Raw genomic sequence first — 15287 nt, 5'->3', positions numbered from 1 at the left:
ATCATGTCCTGCAGAAGAGACGGGGTCAACGCCGTGTCGTCATGTGTGTGATGCCGCCTGGCAGAGTTCTAGTGAGTTTCTCTGGCGAAAACGTTCTCCGCCGCGAGACCGTCCTTCGGCTTTTATCGTCATCGTCGGCCTGCGGCTGCAATGGACATAGAATGAGAAGAAAAAAAAATGAAACGACCATCGGACACAAGTACCTACTTGTATACCTACCTACGTACATCATACCTGTACATCACATGTTTAGGATTTCGTCGTGATTCTACGAGCCCCGGACGGAGGTGTTGCAATTCTCACGTGCACCTTACCTATATGTATACGCACATATATTAAATTATTTATTATAATAATTGTGTTATTATTATTATTATAGTAGTATAGTAGTATAGTAGTTTTTCTCCTGGTCGGTTCACGATGACGACAGAAGTGCAATAATTACAGTGTCAATGATCGTTTATATTTTATGTGTCCTGTGTACTGCCGGCCGATGTGTATAAATAATAATACTTGTAGAACACTAGGCGTGTTCGATTAACACAGCTCGGAGAAGATATTTTGGCATGTTGCTGCGGATGCATAGGTAATAGTTGTATTATATTCTTATAATTGGACATGCGCGGAAAGTGTAATGGTTGTCGGCTGATAGGGGATGAAAAATCAGGTAAAAAAAACATATGTCAACGACCTGTACGGCGCAGCAGCTTGGCCGGACAACAATGGGAATGAATTTACTTTCGCCGTTTTTGCTTTCGGCTACAATTTCGCCGCCGCTGTGGATTTTCGACCGGTTTTTGCCGACAAAACGCGAAAGCTCTCAATATATTAAACTCGAGTGTGTGTATACATTGTATACAGGATGTTCGCCAAACGTGATCAACTGGCAACTGCATAATTTCTTTAATAATAAATAAATTAAAATTGTTATATTTGGAAATTTCATAAATATTTAAAAACGATTTTTTTCAAACACTTAGATTTATATGCTATTCTTTTTATACTTCTTTGTAAATGTTAAGAAAATTATTTTTTTGTTAATTTGATTGTACCTACATGCATAAATCAAAATTCAAACTATTACTTTCTGAATACCTATCTAGTTAAGTTTTCAGTATCCAATAAGTGATAAGGATAATACTTTTATGGAAACACTTTAGTAATTAATATTAATTTACTAAAATCTTATTATATTTAAAAATTATCTTAATATAATTATATGTAGTTATTATAGACTAAACATTACATATTTTTGTACTTAATATAAAATTGAGTTAAAAATTCATTTATTGACCATGCAAATCCTGATTTAGACGCATCAACATTTTCAACCTAACAATTAACAATAAAAAGGTTGGCAAGTGGGTATCGTTCTTCTGCACAGTAGATGTATTAAATTTGAATACAGAGAAATGTCAAGTGTACTTCACGATAATATTTTTTTTTGATATTGCTATTAAATATATTTATCTTACAATTAGTAGTAGTGCATAATGGAAGATTAAGTTAATTTTTTGTCAAAAACATCGTATTATTAACATTTAATTATTGCAATAGTGTATATCTGTATCATATTGTATAATTAATTTTTAGTAGTTTTTAGTAAATACCAATTTATTGTAGAATAGTGTGAAGTTAAAAATAGGTAGGAAATAAATTAAAATGAATTTAAATATTTTGAAAGGTTGCATATAGTAAAATACGTACATAATATATACGTAAAAGTTGTACTGTTCGTTTAGTTCCAACAAAATTGGAATTTCAAATAATAACAAAAAAAAATTGGGTTTATATATTTTTTTAGAATTTTCGGTTTCAGTATAAATTACTTATTATATAAGAACCTTGAGTTATATTTTAACATTTTTAATCAAGTAAACATTGCTTTATTGATATTCACAGAAAAAGAAACTAAAAAAAAAAATGTAAAATATTATAAAAATTGTACTATGTATGTACAAAATATTATAATTTAATTATTTAGCCAACGTTTCAAGAACCAGCTGTGATTTACAATCAAAAAATTAACATCAATTTTGACAAATCTGGTTTTGAAAATTGTTGTATTTCTTTAATATTTATTTTTAAGTCCTTAAAATCCCAAAATGATTCACTTTTCAAGCACTAAAAATATTGAAAATCGAAACATTTTTACTGCTTGAAAAGTTCAAAACCCTCCGCTTCAAATTTAAAAAAGTGCAGGTTGTTAATTGTTATATTTAATCAAATGAGTTTGTATCGTCACAGGATACTTAGACGTGACAAAAATCTAAGATATTTGAAAACGTGGACTTTAAGTATACTGAAAAATCGGAATTTAAATAAATTCGTCATTATTACGTAAAGTTAAGTACAAAACGGGGTAGCTACTGGATGGGCCACCCTGTATACATAGATAGACGCCTAAGTAGGTATTATTGACTATTGAGTACCTATATTGGTCGTTTTTACCGGACGGCATAACAAGTAATGGCACACATACACACACACACCTGTCGGACACGACAAGATTTCTAGAAATGTAATTATCGCGCGTTGACCGTATAGGTATATACTATATATCGATATATTTTACAAGCGCGTCGTGCATTATCCCGTTTGTCCGCACACACAGTAGATAGGTGTATATTCGATACAACGATGAGATATGATATGCAAATGGGACGAGGCCGATGAGATAATATTATATCATTATAACTGACTATAATAAATCAATTCATGGCGATGTTATAGTGTATAAAATAATAATGGCCGGCGCATCGTGAAAGGCGCTTAAAATGTAATTAGGATATTAAATACCTAAATCGTGCTTTATGTGTGAAATTACCATATTATTTCAGTATTCAGTATTTGTTGATATTTAATTCTATAATATGTAATTTTTTTGTACCGAATTACGGCGTGTCTCGTATGCAAACAAGTTTCTTATGTCTTCCGTTGATTTAAAAAGTGGTTTAAATAATTTTCGAAATAAGTCACATTTATTACCATTTATTTCAGTTCGCATTATCATAAAATAAGTTATATTATAAAATAAAATCTTAATACAACACAGCATACGTGCATATCATCATGCAGGTATTATTATACCAGGTACAAGACGGATTGCATAAATGTTACTACTTTAACGTCAGGCTGATACGATAATATCTTACATAATAAAATATAGTAATAAAATATCAGTAGACAGAAAGGAATCATAAACGACATAACATAAATAATATTATTATGTACATCATATAAAATTTACTCACCTCGGGTATTAATAATTACTGTCGTACAGGTTCCAATAAAACCATGGCCCATAATGTCAATTACGAGATAATTATCCTTAAGTGATATTCTAAATAAATAACTGGATAAACTAAAATTGTATCATAGACATTAGTGAAGGAATTCTATTTTTTACTATGTCGGATAGCCCCAGATACAAGTATAACTTATAATAACCAGATATATATATAATATAGGTATCTATATAAATGTCGGTGAGCGTAAAAATGCAAATAATAGCGTGTTGTTGCAAGATAATAGTGTAATAGTGTAATACAACATATATAAAATGCATTTAATTAGCAAAAAATATCTAAAGTAAACTCAAATTCGCATGCAAAATTTTTAAGTTTACACAACCATCCTTCAGCATAATATAAATCCAATCAGCATGGAAGTTTAGTTTAAAAATTAACTTTTTTGAAATTTTTTATTTTAAGAATATTTTGTTTACTATTCCAGTGAATTTTCAGGCCTGGTTTTGAAACCCGTTTGAAAATCCTTCTCCTGCAAAATCGAAAACATATAAAATACATGGACTGGGTCAAGAACAGATCTTACCGACAACATCGGTAAAATGTATACGTATCTATTATATATATTTAGCCATAGCGTTCCTACACAGTTTCATACAATTTTTACGCCAAAGAGTGCCTGTCGTAGGGTACATCGTATTAATAATGTTTTAATAAAACCTTTTGAGCTTTTATACCATATGAATTCTCAATATTGTTTAAATAAATAAATTAAACTCTGCATAGCGCATGCTCATTGCTCATAAACCACGGGATAAACCTACAACAGTCAAAAATAAAATACAAGAATTTTCACAAATGTCAAATACCAATTTTATAAGAAATCGATGTAGTGAAATATCAAACAACAATAATAAAAATAAGTATATAGTATTATTGTGTTATAATATCATGTTATCATATCGCATCAAATATTATATTTTTATACACATCAACAGTATAGTCTTATTACGAGTATTGTAATATTATTTAATAGTTATTTAACGGTATAAAGATATGTATTTTAAAACTACAGACCGTTATACATTATATTCACAAAATACTGGAACTGATTCGAATAAATCCCCTGTTCAATTGGATTTTCTATTCTTAGCGGTTTAAAATTCTATTAAGTCATTTGAATTCCGATAAGAAACGACCCATTTCACAGTAATTTTAACACGTATCGTTTTTTTTCCTTTTTACGTCTGTGCAAGAACCAACTCTTAAAAAACCGTTTATGCGGAAATGCAGAAATGTATATTCGTATGTAAAGCATTAGTATAATTACTAATCATGCATAAATTATATTAAATATAGTCCAAGGGCGTCCGCAGGAATTTGTCAAGGGGGGGGGGGCGGCAAATATTTTCAATTTTCAATTTTGTTTCACTATTTGATTAGAAATAATGATTATGAATTTTTTGGTGTCGAAATATTTATTTGAAAATAAAGAAGAAGAATATCTTAGATATTCAGTCAAATTATTTTTTATATAATATTTCTAACTACTATTTTCCATGAAAAAGTTTTCGTAAATCTAAAATGTTAAAAATGTTCTCCAGACTTTTAGAGGATCTCATCCCAATACATAGTTCCATTCCACCATGATTTTAGCTAATTTTATAACATCTTATTTATATACGATCGTTTTACACTTTAATATTTGTTTTCACATTAATATCTATATTATATTTTTATAAAAAAAATAATATTTTATGAGACTTATTATATTTATATGTGTTAATTTGAGTTATTGTGAGTAGGATAACAAAATTAAGCAAATTGGTCGAAGTTGTATTAATTATTAAAATATAATAAGTAATAATAACAAATTGAGTGTCAATGGGCTAATTTTAAGGACTCCTCCTATTTAAGCAGAGACCATTTATTTTGTTGACTGCTGACTTTTTAAATTTTTGATTTTTTTTCTGAACTTGTGGGTAAAATATATTTTTGTGTAGTGCCTATTTCCTGAACATCGAATATACAAATATTAAAATAGCTGAACGTATTAGTATATAATATTGCATGCAATGAAGGTAGATCGAATGAATATAATATTAGTATTCATGGAACAGTTTATACATTACCACTTGTTAAAACAACAAACGCGATTATTTTCTCGGGGTGAGTAGCCTTCAAATGGGTAGAGTCGACAATCAAGTTTTAGATGCAAGGTCCACGAGATGTTCTGTCGGGACCGAACAGTATAACAAAACATAATAATACATAAAGTAACGCTGAAATTAGATTGCAAGCAATTTTTTTTAATTTTTCTACATTATACCCCATTTAAAATACAACGTCAATCTTCAGGTAACACGTAATTGCTGACGGTATTTATGAATCTAATGAAATTATATGCATCTACCTATATTATATACTTCCACAAAAAATGTTGTCAAATTATTTTGATAAATGATTATCTTTGCATCATAAAAAACACAACTATACTATACATGTACTATATATTATGTACAACGTTTATTAAAATTATTTAAAAAAATTCTAAAAAACTTTTAATAATATGAAGAATAATTTTTTTTTTTTTATGTTGATATTATCATTGGACCAAATTAATTTTAGACTTAATATTAAATTAAACTAGATCTATTATTTATTATAACTTCGATCTTGAAAATTCAAGTTTTATCAGGGCTTGAGTCTATTATAAATAGGTACATTTTTAACATTAAGTACTCTTATATTTAATACACTATAATATCATAATATCGTATAACATGTTTATATAAAATACACTAGTTTGATATACATTGTACATAATATAATTATTTACAAATCTCGTTTCAAGCAATATGTTGTAAACAGTAGAATATTAATAAATGATGTAATAGGTACCTGGTACCTACAGGTCCGTTCAGAGGGAGGCCTCTAGGTCCGTTCAGAGGGAGGCCTCTAGGCCCCACGAGTCCACGCAAAAAAAAAAATAAGCCACCTTAGGTATGTATAAAAACTATATAGTCTCTAGACCATAAGAGCTATTATAGTACATTTTTGTGAACATTATGTACCTATAGGTCCTAGATTTAATATTCAGAAATACAATTTAAATAAAATGGGCTCCTTGTATGATTCTGCCTCCTTTCCCCAAAATATCACCTCTCCATCAAACATATCATAACAATATCATTCTCTCCTATGAAACGGATAAACGGGATCAGAAGTACCAGACATCCTCTCTGAAGCCCTCTATCCAGACAGCTTAAATAACACTATGACATTTATAATTAAGACTAATTTAGTTAGTTATTTGTAACTAATACACTATTATTAATGTATTTTAAGATGATATAATGTAAACCCTGTAAATTTGTTGCAGCCGTTGGCCTTAGATGCCAAGGCTATAAATAAAAAAAAATAATGTTTTAACATTGGCTTTTAAGCGTACAATGAGGTTTTGTGTACTGAAATACGAGTTGTATATCGATGGGATACAACTAAAACTGCAGTCTGTACCACACTACTACTGAACATAGCACATATACACTCGTGATACGCAAACTGCAGTATGTAAATTGGAAAAAAATTATATATATGGGAGCCCGAAACAATAGTTTGTCGAAATCATAAATCGTGACCGTTTCTATTTTGCATACCCCGTGTACCTACTTTTTCTATCATTATTATTATTAATATTTATAATAAAATCCAAACAAAAATACGTGCATACTATGTTCAATACAACTCGAAAAATATATTTCTTTTTTACTGTTCGTGGTAACAGAACAAATATATTGTAAAAAATCATAAACTTGTGTATACCTATCTGTTGTTTGACTCTATATATTTTAATATGTGTGTCAGTAAAGCGTTCTATTTGAGAATATCGAATGCTAAAATATTTCAAAATTTTGTTTAGTCATCTTATGAAAAATATATTGATGTATATATTGCAGTGAGTTGTAATTTTGAATGTTCAGTTACAGAACTAGGTGTGAAATATATAGGTAGGTAGGTAGGTAGATAATCATTATTTTATGTAGGTATATCACTTGCTATTGAAGAATCAACTGTTTAAATTTTATTTTTAAATAATTTAACAATTATAATAACGGAATCATTAAAATATTATTGCCTATATGTTCTGTTATAGACAGTTAAGTATAACCATTAGGTATTCCTATACATTTTGGTTTTATTATTATTTTAATAGTTGTAACTTGTAAATTATGATTGACTATTGTTTATTTAGACTGGTTACCATTTTTCTATACGTTTATTTTATTATTTATTATTTACAACATTTAAAAATATTATGGTTTTAAATCAAATATATACTCTAGATACATTAAGAAGATAATGAAATCCATGCGATATTTGTTTTTATTCTCAAAAAATACATCACATTGTAATATTATCTATAAAAAATCAAATAGATATAGATTAAAGAATACTATATTGCGATATCTATAATATTACGATGCACAATAGTGGTATATGTGAATATAATATAAGTATAGTTTTGTAGAAGTTGTTAATTTCGGTATCAAAAGTTATTGATAATATGAATACCTTTGTGACTTCACAAAGAGGTTGTAACGACTTCTAATATGTGAAATTGTGTAATTATAATTACTTTAATAAATTAAATTACAAAGAACGCAATAATGAACTGATTCTATTAGATAAAATCAACATAATATTATATATTTAATCTGTATTAAAGATCAAAAATATCAGGACACAAAGCAAAGATTGAGCTTAATCATTTTTACGAATTAATAAGTGTAAACAAAACTTAGAGTTGTATGGAATCTATTTGTAATCAAATTAATAGTTTACAAATTACAAAGTAAATCATTAGAATATATTATAATATATTATCTAATAATTAGCTGTTATATAGTTACTTATATTACTTTAATATATTATAATATTATAAAATAACTTACAAATAGTGGTTTTAATACAACTTTGAGGTCATCGTTTTGTAAATATTATCGCATCTATGCACATACTATAAAAGTAATTAAAAAATTGATACTCTAACTATCTACATTTTGCAGTAGCAACGCTTTAAGTATTTTTCAAGTCTTGACACGGAAATCGCCAAATTGTTGTGATTATTCAGTAAACGGCACATATTCATTAGTAGTGTATGCATTTAATTGGAATAGTTGAAGTCTATATCTATATTTGAAAAAAGCAATAAATAAAACTGCTAGTTTAGTTTATAACTTAAGGTAAAAACTGTTAAGCGTGTGTTGGGTATGATAACAAATAACAACTAACAAGTATCTTAATTAATTGATACCTCGAACAATATTTATGTATTTAGGATATACAATTTTTAAACCATTACCCAACCGCTATCATAGACATTTTTAAACTTAATTAACTTATTTTCTATCAGCATTATAATATTATATATTTATTTCAGACACATCAATTTTACATTAATTTGGTTAATAATTCTTAAGTTATAACATGCGCTTTAGGTTAGGTACCTAAGTTATAGGTTAAATTTGCACACCCTAAAGTATAAATTTAAAATATTGAATATTATTAATGTTATACGATATGAGTTTCGAATACAAATTGTGATAGGTACCTCTAAATTCCTTGATGTAGTCTTTGAGACACGTCCTTTCATAATATAGTTTTTAAATTCAGAACCGTTTGCAAACACACTCTCCTACTTAAACAAGCTGATGCTTATATATTTTATGTTTTTACAATACCTACATTGCATACATTACATATATTATTTATATATTGTATTATCATAATATACGATAACGATTAATATTAACGAGTATGTATAAGTATTCGCATCAAACACGGCGGCATCGGTTGAGGCAGGTCTTAGAGAGGAGCACTATAATCGATTTATCAATTTTTTATTACCAATTTACATAATGCTTTAATAATAACCTGTTAAAATTTTTTTTAAATATAGACGATTGCTCAATCATATACGCTCATCATTTTTACAGTTCACGGGCATATAATGTACAGGTATAGGTGTCTGAAATTTACCACTATCACCGTAATTTTGGAATTGGCGTAAAAAAAAGTATAATCTATGTTGTAAGGTGTAAGGTAAAGTAAAAGTAAGCTTTTTAATGTAATATTTTAGAATACGCAAAGTGCGAGTAGCTACCAATGTTTGTGTAATACTGCAGAATTTATCAAGTCGTTATTAAACCTACGGCTGTTTACGAACTCCTATATTATACAATATAATGTTATGTGACAAATAAGCTATAACAATTCAACCATTACATTGTTTCTTGAAGCTTTAATTAAATACTCTTAGGTATGCACACAGTTTTTTTTTTATTCAGAAACTACATTTATAAATAATACTACCTTGCCTTAACTAGGTACAAAATATCGTACTTAATAGATTTATGTTTGTTGGTGTTTATTTGAAAATCAAAATATAGAACGATGATTACTTACACATTTGTTTGAAGAATTTTCTCGTTATCATTATTGTTTTCGAAAACTTATAAGTGCCCAAGCTTGTAATGAAATGCCTGGGTTAATACTGATATCAGAGGGGATGATACTTAGCTGTGCCTCTCCGCCATCAACGGTAGAAAAAAACCTGTCATGTCATCTCGCGTTGAACTTAATAATTTATAATTTTAACCTATTAGCCACTGGCGTACACATATAACTTTATGATAAAACACTGTTAAAAAAAATACTATTACCATTATTGATTAATTAATATTTATAATTAAACGTTGATTCATGATATTATAGTCTCATTTCATTTAAAATAAAATATTAAAATGTTTCCTAGTTTTTTAAACAATACAGTTAATAAGTAATAGTCTGAACTATAGCTATGTTTTTCCAGTCATTATAATATGCTTTTGTTTTTAAAACATAAAACAAATTAATAGATTGGTGTAACCAAATTTAAATCAATGAATAGGTAACTATAAACCATAAACTACAAGAAAACTTAAAATACGATTTAGAATAATAATTAATATTCATACAATTCACTCAATTTAGTACATCAATTTGATTTAATATAGGAAAATAATTTCAAATGTAGATAGATATAAAGTAATGAACTACTAATGATATCTACAAACAATTTTCACACAAGTTGAATTAATATTTTCTTTAGTTTATTCGATATGACTAATATTGTAAAATGTTAGCATTTTATAAATGCTAAGCTAACAATGGGCCTCCTACATAAGTCTGTTCCGTAGACGTCCCCTAACCTTTATTCCAGGTGTTTAGTATATACGATAACAATACTCGAGCAGAACAAAACATAAGCAAATTGAATTGGACACACTTATAGCCTATAGGTTTATGTATAATACTATGATGTATATAATATATATTACCCATAACTGAGCACTCTATTATCGGGGTCTTCTTGACCTTCTATCTTTGTCGCGGCTGGTTGGTACATAATCATACGACGAAATAAATATGGTGCGAGGCTCAAAAAAAAAAAAAAAACATCATAGTAAGACGTGACAAATTTTAAAACGAACATATACGGTGTCGGGTAGGATCAAAAAAAAAAAAACTGCACTGTTTGAGTATAATATACGTCAACACGCACGAATATAATATATTATATCATATTATCGTACTTCTTTTTCTGTTTTGAGTTTGAGTATAATATATGCACGTACTATCCTACACGTATATTGTACCCGTAAGTATTAATAAAGGTACATTTAGATATTGTATTATATGCTTATAGCTATTGGTACGTGCGCGTTCCGGTGGTGCTAACCCGACACGAAAAAATAACATTCCGTTCACGATCCCGCGAACTAAGGCCAAGGTTATGCAAAAACAAACTCATATAATATATACTTGCACAAAACATCGTAATGAGAATAAGAAGAACGAAATATCGGCGAAATAATCAAACGCGGGCGAGTTTTTAATTTTATATATTTTATTTATGTACGAGCAGGATATATAATATTATGTTATACTAGCGGGCGGATTATAGACTGTACACATAATATGATGGCTATAACATGACGGAAAGGACGGCTGGTCTGCCAAAATAATACTACATAGGTACCTCATTATGTAGCTAGTACCTATATATTATAATACCAGTAATACCACGTATAATATACATATATGTACCTACACAACGAGAATGACGACTCACGAACATAATAATAATATATATATAACATGTATAAAATCGTTTACGCTAAGAAGATGAGGTGTATGGAGTATGGGCGATATTATGTATAATGTGTACAACTGAGGTACATGGTGTAGGTTAATTATTTGAAAAAAATGTTGATACCGTTTTGAAGTTGTTAGCTACTCATGTGAGGGGCTGCATGAAGTGGCAACCCCTCTCAAATCGTATTTTTCAATTGGACATTTGGACTGTCATTTACCAATTCTAAAAACCAATTTGTAAAATCATTTTCAAAATGACTAGATAATTTTCAAATAAATTGGTCTTGTCGGGATGAGCTCTAACGTCACTCGCACGTACCTTTGATGATCGGACGTGATTACGCCACTGCAGAGTATACTCTATTATGCGTATTATCATTGATAGTCTGTAATATAAACAATAGTACAATACTATAAAATATAAAATATAGGTTGGTAAGTATTCCATGACCCGGTACATAGTGTGTGATACGGTTGGGATGTAGGAACGTGATTTTTTTTATATATAGACGATAGGTACTATATTGTATTATAAATTAAGTAGTTATTAATTATTATAATAATATATGCGGGGCTTATACTTTATACCCAGCACCATTGCAAAGATTTTACATGTCTTTTATACATGTAATTTATATTTTTTATATTAAGCAAATTCAAAGGTCAAACTTATGTAATATTTTATCATATAGGTATATTAGTAACATTTATAGAATGCTACAAATATAGTGCCTTTATACATACTTCATGTTTGGCCGCTAGTCCTTACAATTCGTTGCTACAGTAACTTCACTTATTATGATTTCATGATAAAATGTATCATACTATATATTTTTTTTTTTATTTCATGTTTAAATGTTTTGTGTGATTATCGGATAATCAGATAAAAAAAATGGAATTTCAGGAAAAGCATATAACCGACTTTTACACTTGACGCGATTATACGTGAAAATTTAATATTAAAAATGTTTTAAATGACTTTGTGGTGATTTATTTGTCTTCCCCCTTTATTGCTGTTCCTCAATATAACTTCTAAACTCTCCCAGTTTCGATCAATACTTCAAATCGTTATGCACCTTAAAACTAGTTTCAAGAGCTGCAGGCCTGCCGCACATATTATTAAATTTAGTCACTGTTTCCGCGGTACGCCTTATTAATTATTATAGCTGCTGCACAGTGCACAGTGGCATATTATATTATATTATTGTACGATTATTAGGTGTTTTTATTAAAAAGTGTAAAAGAATATCAAGTCGATAGCCGTTCGCCTTGTAACAAGCGCCATGTGCACTCCAACTTATTATAATACGATTTTATAGTACCTATACCACCGGTTCCCAACCTTTTTCATTCTACGCCCCCCTTTCAAATTTACTAAAATGTTATTCCGCCCCCCCCCCTTAAATTAGAGTTTAGTCAATTTTTTTTTATGAGCGCTTCAAATAAAACATACAATTTAACTATGCATTATGCAATGTACAACTATTTACTTTTATTATTTTCATCATTTTAAAAATGTATTATAAATCAACTTACTAAGTAATAATATTAAGTGTAAGAAAAAAATATTGAATATAAAAACAAAAATACTAACATAAAGTATAAATAATATCTCGGTCTACGGTCTATGGACTCTATCGACTTTATCGTTTTCAAGAAACAAAATAAACTTATCATTTCTAAAAAGATCTATTTTAAAATTATTATTCCTAAAATTTATCAAATTATGAGTTACCTTACAACTGTATAACATGATATTTTGAATTTAAATCGTTAAAGTACTCAAGTGACTAATTACCTTTTACATATTATAATACTGACTTATACCTTTTTACACACAGACTTATTTAATTCCTTAGGTAAATATGATGAATATTTTATTATTTGAGGTAAAATGTTTAAAAAGTTTGCCCATAATTTAGCTACCTACCTGGTATTAACAAAATAAATGATATAAATTTGTAGGTATAAAATAACAAATTAATATTATTACTTTTTTAAACCCAGAGGTCGCCGTGCTGTAAAATAAGTACTTAGATATACAATTTGTACGTAAACAATTTATTTTTGCCTATTTCAACCCTTCAAAATCAAAATTTTGAAAAATCCTTTCTTAGTGGAACTTGAAATGATAATATTCACCCATTTTCAAAATTTCAATTCGATAACTCAAATAGGTTCGGCTCTGCGTTGATTTTTGCTAAAGTAACTTTCCTTTATATACCTATAGAGATATATAACTGTTATCGACGCCCGATAATCTGAAAACTAATATAGTGATTTAAATTTTACACATTGTAAAATAACATAATTATTTTCGTAATTTCATCATCACTATATTCTCCACTGAGCAGGCTCTAAATCCTCCCCCCCTCCCTGTTGGGAATCGCTGACCAATACATTATTCCGTAACATAATATATTAATATGTACCTAGTTGAAAACCCGAGGTGTTAAAAAGTTCATATCATACTAGGTATCTATAATAATATGTATACGTTGTATAATATACGCTCATCATCATCGATGTATAATTTATAACGATTATATTATAATATGACATATTTTGTAAATATTATGTATACATAGAATATAGGTGCTCATACGTTACACTATAGATCATATATAAGATTAATAGATTTTTACCATTGGCTTCCAAGGCAAGCGAGCACGACTCGTTTATGATGATATTGATATTTTACATGCAAATGTTTTCAATACATGTGTGAAATACGTGGACGATCGCAGTATTACATAGAAGTATGCTATAACTGAGGTTTATCATACATCTTTTGCGAGTGGGTGGACGAACATAAATATAATATTGCATTAGAACATTGATGTATATAAAACCAGAGAGGTTTAGAGACCGTTTTCTTTTTCAATAAGTTTATCCGAAAATTCGAAACCATAGTACTATATTTAGCGTTTCGGTACTTTTATAATGTTAATTCCTATACAATATAATATAGGTATCAGTATCTAGTTCTAGCGGAGGAAGTGATCGGTAAATCATATTGAGCAACCGAATAAAATATAACAAGTCCAATGGCCTCAGCTGCCGCGGACTTTATTTAATAAAAAAAATATAATATGCATTATACTATTACAGCATTGATATATATATTATAATGTAGGTACTAGGTAGTATATCGATAATGTAATAGACTAAAATGTTATTATTCACTCATAGGCCATAGCTCAAAGATGAAAAACATTAAATAACGTGAATAGCTACTCGGATAGTTCAAAAGCGTACTAAAATCTATAATATGGATACTAAAGTCTAAACTATATTTTATTCTATGGATGAAAATCAATAACAACAACAGTCAAAATAAAAGTTATAGTGGTCGACATAGATGTAATATAAATATCCAAAATCTTTTTAAATCATGAGGTACATCGTCTATAGAAAAATTCTGAAATTACTGTGGTGGCCGCGTATACCTGGTATATTCATATATATATTTTTTATTTGAATTAAGCCTCGGCAACTATATGGCCATTGGCAACAAAGAGTTTAACTCTAAAGTATTGACATGTTATATATAAGTTACATACTAAATACTTTTGATAAGATTGGACTTAGTAATAAAGGTTATCATGTGTCTTATGTTGTCTGGGTGGATTGCTTCTGACAGAATGTTTGAAATGCCTGCTTCTCGTCTAGCCGTATCCTGGTATATTATTCTTATTTAAAAATTGTATTAATTAGGTATCTCAGGGTAATCCAACGATTTGCAGATGTACACGTGTATTTAAACACCTGGGTTTTTGTTTAAATTAACAATACATTTTTATAAAAATATTTTTAAAAAGTCGTTAAAGCGTTTTATCG

Source organism: Myzus persicae, unplaced genomic scaffold (genome assembly GCF_001856785.1).
Source record: "Myzus persicae strain clone G006 unplaced genomic scaffold, MPER_G0061.0, whole genome shotgun sequence".
Classification (NCBI taxonomy): Eukaryota; Metazoa; Arthropoda; class Insecta; order Hemiptera; family Aphididae; genus Myzus; species Myzus persicae.
The sequence above is the reverse complement of the archived record's forward strand: the minus strand, read 5'-3'. Positions refer to the sequence as shown.